This window comes from Sinocyclocheilus anshuiensis, unplaced genomic scaffold, assembly GCF_001515605.1.
Source record: "Sinocyclocheilus anshuiensis isolate Anshui unplaced genomic scaffold, SAMN03320099.WGS_v1.1 scaffold447, whole genome shotgun sequence".
Classification (NCBI taxonomy): Eukaryota; Metazoa; Chordata; class Actinopteri; order Cypriniformes; family Cyprinidae; genus Sinocyclocheilus; species Sinocyclocheilus anshuiensis.
Genome location: NW_015552615.1, coordinates 4,643,862 through 4,649,981, shown reverse-complemented (window position 1 = coordinate 4,649,981; position 6,120 = coordinate 4,643,862). Strand labels below are relative to the sequence as shown.

Here is a 6,120-nt window from a genome sequence, read left to right as displayed (position 1 = left end):
TCTGGTGAGACTGTGGTTCAAATAAAAGTTAATGCTGGTGAGTATTGAACACATGAGCTCCTTCCATTATTTTCATTATGATTTTACAGAAACTAATTACCGAATGTGTATTTACACTGTTTGTTTTTTTCAGAGCGTTTGCTAGTATCAGGATCGAGTCGCTCCATATCTGCGTCTGTGGGTGAAGACGTCACTCTGAACTGCTCTGTAGACTCTCACATCCCACCTGAAGACTTTGAGGAGGTTTCATGGAAGAAAACAGATGAAGATATTCAGGTTCTGCTCTACCAAAACAATGAGGCACATTCATCAAATGAGCGATACATAGACAGAGTTGAGCTCTTCACTGCTGAAATCCCCAAAGGAAACTTCTCTCTCAGACTGAAGAGCATCAGAACTGAGGATAAAGGAGTTTACATGTGTGAGGTGTTTGCTGGAGGACTTTCAGCCAATGCAACTGTAGTACTGGAGCAACTGGGTGAGTAACAGGCGTGTCATACTTTGTAAAGTGGAACGTTTAATGGCCGCAGGGTCATGCCGTGTCTAATCAACTAAATTTGGCAAAAAGATGGCAGCATCATTATTTTATTTTTACACAGAGATTAGAAGGTCTGTTGCCTTTAGTAAAATCTGTTGCCTTTAGCAATCTTTGCATTATATGCCAATAGTATGGTGGCCGAGAGAGCTCTCTTGTCCTCCTTACAATATATATATATTTTTTTCCCGCTAAAGTTTGCATGCCTGTAACTCAAGAAATATGAAATATATCCTAATTAGTGGTCGACCGATATGTGTTTTTTGACAGCCGATACCGATGCCGATATCTTGGAAAGCAGGGTGGCCGATATAAAGCCGATATAATTTTATTTATTTTAATTCATATTTAAGAAATTTGAAATCATTTGAAAATTTATTAAAAAATAAACGTGTAAAATAAACATACTTATACTCTAGAAGACAAAGTATTTTTCACAAATAAATAAATATTTAATAAAAATATAATTAAAAAGGAAGTAAACACTGTAACCAACAGGGCACTCAGTATTCTGGGAAGTTTGTGTGCATTGGGAATCATATTTTTTCAAATAAAGCCAAGGTAACACTCATTTTACCTACAGCACACAGTGAAAATGACATGAATATGACAGTGGGCAAATGCATACAGCGCAGCATAATTTGAAATCAGTCACAGTTTAAAGTTTGTCGATCTCGCATCTCCAGTGAAGCTGAACTCTCCTCCTGTCCGTATTCAATTCACACGGACCATAGGACCGACCGTCACAGAACACGCGATCATGCAGGTCATATGCACACTTCACAAGATCTCTCAACTAGATTCGACTAAGTTTGCAAGGTTTATGAAATTAAATGTTCATTAGTCTTTCAAAGATTTGTTTCAATTATATAAATGCGTATTTGCGGAATGCTGACGGCAAACGAGAAAGTATTATAATTAGCCTTTAGTAATATTAAAGCAATCGTTATAATACTTTTTTGCATACATTTTAATTCCTTTGTTTAACAGTTCTATCTGATTATTAGATAGACTTCTATCCGTATTAGACAGAACTGAATGACAACAGCGAACAAGAGGGAAAATGTGAGCACTGTGTGCTCAGGCGCTGCCGCAGTCATTCTCGGCGCCGTCAAAATAACATTTCCGACGCGCCGTCAAAATAAAAGAACACCTCGGCTAAACATAAAAACTTATCGGCCGATGCCGATATTTGAAAAATGGCAGATATCGGCCGATATATCGGCCTTGGTGATATATCGGTCGGCCACTACTCTCTTTACATGTATTATAAAAAGTTATTTCTGAATTCATACTAGATGTTTGCACTGATTCATAACAGGAGTTGTTTAATAGAATAATTCTGTCCTTGGGTAACTTTTAAATCAAGCTGTTTTTTCAACCATTCAAGCCAGTGCTGAGATCATGGCACAGATAATGAAGATCCCAACGCAGTTTATCAATGGATGTGGTGCGAGTGAAAGGCCCTTATTCATTTGAATTGTAGAAACGAGAGGCATGCTAGACAAGGCTTAGACATCAGCCACCGGCTGCTTTGCTGAGAGATTGAGCTCTGAATGGGCAACTCTATCTCCCTCTGGAGTCTTTCTTCTTAGTCAGCTCTTTATTCTGCAAGTTTCAGATGTTTTCCTTGGAGAGAGATGAGGAGATGAGATGCCTAACTCAGGAGTCGCACAGACTTGTGATGACTAGCATCAATAGCAAACTTGTCTCTGGAAGTGGAGCACCACCGAATGATGTCAGCACACTCACACAGACAGACTAAATTGCACGTTCGCCTTCTCACGCTACTGTGCAAATCAAATGCAAGTAAAAAAATATAAACCATTACGGATATAAAAAATAAAGGTTTGAATGTTTCTGACAGTATGGTGCTACTTTTTGGTTACAACGCAAAAGCCAATTAGTGTTCTGTACTGTCACTATGGTTTGCTTGTGTGCTTATACATAACCTTTAAAACAGGCAAAAATAAACCAGCCTGCAATTTGAGTTAAAGATTTAGTTCACAAAAATAAAACTCTTACTCTTAAACATATTTTTTTCATCATCCTCATGTCAATCCAAACCTGTGTGACTTTCTGTCTTCCATGGAACACAAAAAATACATTTTGTAGAATGTTAATACTCTTATTTTCCAAGAATACAGCGACTAGGGTTTGTTAAGCTCCAAAAAGGACAAAAAAGTTTCAGAATAGGTAGGGAGAAAATAACACTTAAAGGGTTAGTTCATCCAAAAATTAAAATGCTGTCATTAATTACTCACCATCATGTCGATCCAAACCCATAAAACCGTCTTCAGACCACAAATTAAGATATTTTGATGAAATCCGAGAACTTTCTGACCCTGCATAGACAGCAATGTAACTGACAAGATCAAGGCCCAAAAAGGTAGTAAGGACATCTTTAAAATAATCCTTGTGACATCAGTGGTTCACCCGTCATTTTACGAAGCTACAAGAATAAATAAATTGTAGAATAAAGTCATTATTTTTGTTATTCTTGTAGCTTCATAAAATTACGGTTGAACCACTGATGTCACCCGGACTATTTTAACGATGACCTTACTACCTTTCTGGGCCTTGAACGTGGTAGTTGCGTGGCTGTCTATTCAGGGTCTTGAATTTCATAAAAAATATCGTAATTTGTGTTCCGAAGATAAATGAAGGTCTTACGGGTTTGGAAGGACATGAGGGTGAGTAAATGACGGAATTTTAATTTTTGGGTGAGCTATCCCTTTAATTACTTCATTATCTTGTGTAATATATAGTCAATGAAGTACATCAATATTGTAGACAATAACCCAAAAAATCAACTGATAACTGATAAAATTAAAAAATGAACATTAGACAAAATGGGTGGGTATATGATGTGGCATTTATTTTTTGTCCTAAATATTGATTTATTCAAAAATATATTGTATATTTCTTGAATAGAAAATATAAAGTGTATACATTTTATAAAATATAACATTGTATTTTTGTTAGTTCATGTTGTACAATGTGATTATTTTTTTCTTTCTTTCTTTTACTCGTGCTGTATATGTCATTGACCCACATACTGCTGTCGAACTTGGGCTTTTGCCCTTACATTTGTCATGAACAAGAACAATGCGCTCGATCCGTTTCTGAAAGATAGACCTTTCAGTTTATGCCGGTGGGGTTGACATTATGGCCATGAGAACTCGTGGCATGTGAGAGGCACATGACTTTACATTTGACCTCGTACTCCTACATGCCCCTTCTGGCCCAGCAGAGCTAATTCCCTACTGTAATGCAGGGGGCAATACATAGCACATGACCCAGATGATCACAGAACCAACCACGCGTGGAAAAAATCCAGCAATTTGTTCTGACGACAATGATAAACAGAATCGTATTATGTAGTGCTACTGGTTTGTAACATATTTGCAGGCAAGACATAATTGTGTGAATATTTTATGCTGACTTATGCACATCAGACATCTGTGTAGCAATATATTCCATATTCATAATAATTCACAATATGCTCACAAGTAAATCAGAATGCCATTGTTTTAGCATCTAGTTTGATGCTGGCCATGACTGACATGTGTTGTGGTTCCCCTTTTGCTCTCATTTCCCTGAATACAGCCACTGTCTCACCCACAGTTTGCAGAGAAGTCTGAATGCCCTCTAAGCTAAATACTGTCAGAAGGTGTTCGCTTCTTTTCCAGGGATGTGTTGTTTTGGCATTCTAGGCCAAGACATCTTCCTACATAGACCTCCATTGCATTTAAGCTTATTGTCTGTGACCCAGGGAACCCAGAGGTAGTTTGCCTGGAGCAAGAGAGGTCCAGATATGAGGATATTTACATGAATGTGGACTGATCTGATATGTCAGGAGTTAGTTTTTGTTTACAGTAACTTTAATTTAATTTACTCTCATTTTAATACAGGCTGCACAAAATGTAGTGATGCTCCAAATTATCCTTGAAGTTAAATAGTTAAAGCTTAATTGCGTCATTTCTGCATCACTATAATGTCACATAATGACTGTTTGCATACAGGTTTCCCCCGAGTACTCCACTCATCTGCCATTGATTGGTTAAACAGATAGCCCCGCCCTAGCCTGACAACATTGGTTGCGAAAGTGTTTGCCATATTTATCTGGTATTCAAGCTGATTTGTAAGGAGCGTTTATTTACAAGTATCTATGGCTGATGATTTAGACCAAAATAAGCCAAAAATATTAGTATTGTAATTTTACAGTTGTAATGTAAAATAAATTATAATGTTATTATATTTTTTCTTAAATACTCAGATTTTTATTTTTACAGTGAACTATTACAGAAGTAAAATGTCTTGTTTTTATTTAGTAATGTTTATATTTGTATTAATAATAATTATTAATATTTATTTATTATTTTATCATTTCTTTTATTGATGTATAATCACAACATTTTGTCCAAATTGTGCAGCCCTACAAATAGCGAATCCGGATTTTATTTATTTATTTATTTTTAACCTGAAAAATCACAGATTTTTTTTGCCTAAAATTGATCGACTTCACCATTTTATTATAGAGCCTGAAAACTCAAATTTTATTAAAGTACTGGTATTAGTAGTTGTTGTGACGTAAACTAGGGCTTGTACATGATACTAATGAATTTCCGCATTTCTAAATGTGTTAACATGTTCTTTCGTACATGTTCGCAGTGACTCGCTTCCTCGCTGTATGAGGTGGATTAGAGAGGCAGCCTACAAGGCAGCCTATTGTACTGAGAGGCTGAAGACGTGCGGGCGTTCGCCATCGCTCCCCGGTTTTCACGTGATTAGGAGGCTTCCTTCCTACATTCATGATAGGATTTGAACTCAGTACATGGAAGCCTTAAAAACACGCATGTAACTGGAAATACCTTTGGGATCCTTGTGTTTGCTACTGTAGGGCGGTATCACAACATATTCGTTTAGTTAGGACTAAAGTTTCTAAACGAAACGTATCTAAAATATGATTTAGTAGAGCACTTTAAGATTGGTCTTTCAGCCTCTGCGTTTCACAGGTAACATATTTTGCTCAGTTTGCTGGATGATGGTGGGAAACAGCAAAATCTGCAGTTTGATGATTACTGCAGTAATATGCAATGTCAAATTCTATTGTTCTTCCCCACAGAGCTGCAATGCCCTCTAGTGGTCTGACCAGAGACTATTACCTTATGTCATGAAAAAACAACTGACCCTGCTTATTATTTTAGTATATATTCCTGGTGTTATTGTGAACAGTTCATGTGTGCATGTTATTTCAGATAGACGTTTGTCTTCGTAATATTTTATCATAATGTAATAACATGCTCCCCCTCTGAAACAGTGTTATTGTGATAGGCCAGACCATCTTTTTTCAACCCCACTGTTTTCAATCCCATCAATTCCCAATGGATAAAATCAAGTCCTGTATTAAACTTCCTGATAACTTGGAATTGGGTGTTGCTTGAACCATTGTTCTCTTTTACTATTACCTTGATTTTTCTTCAGACGCCATATATCTTGTACTTAATCTCAAGCATGCTTTTCAACAACACTGTTATCTCCTTGGTAAACAAGTATACTAACTCATAATTGAATTTTTTATA

General features: G+C 36.6%; 1 protein-coding gene across 1 annotated transcript in view; it reads left to right on the top strand.

Annotated features, from left to right (window-relative positions):
• Positions 1–6,120, top strand: part of slc16a1a (solute carrier family 16 member 1a) — a 13,311-nt gene that overhangs the window by 4,745 nt on the left and 2,446 nt on the right. The gene's annotated exons all lie outside the window — the stretch shown is intronic.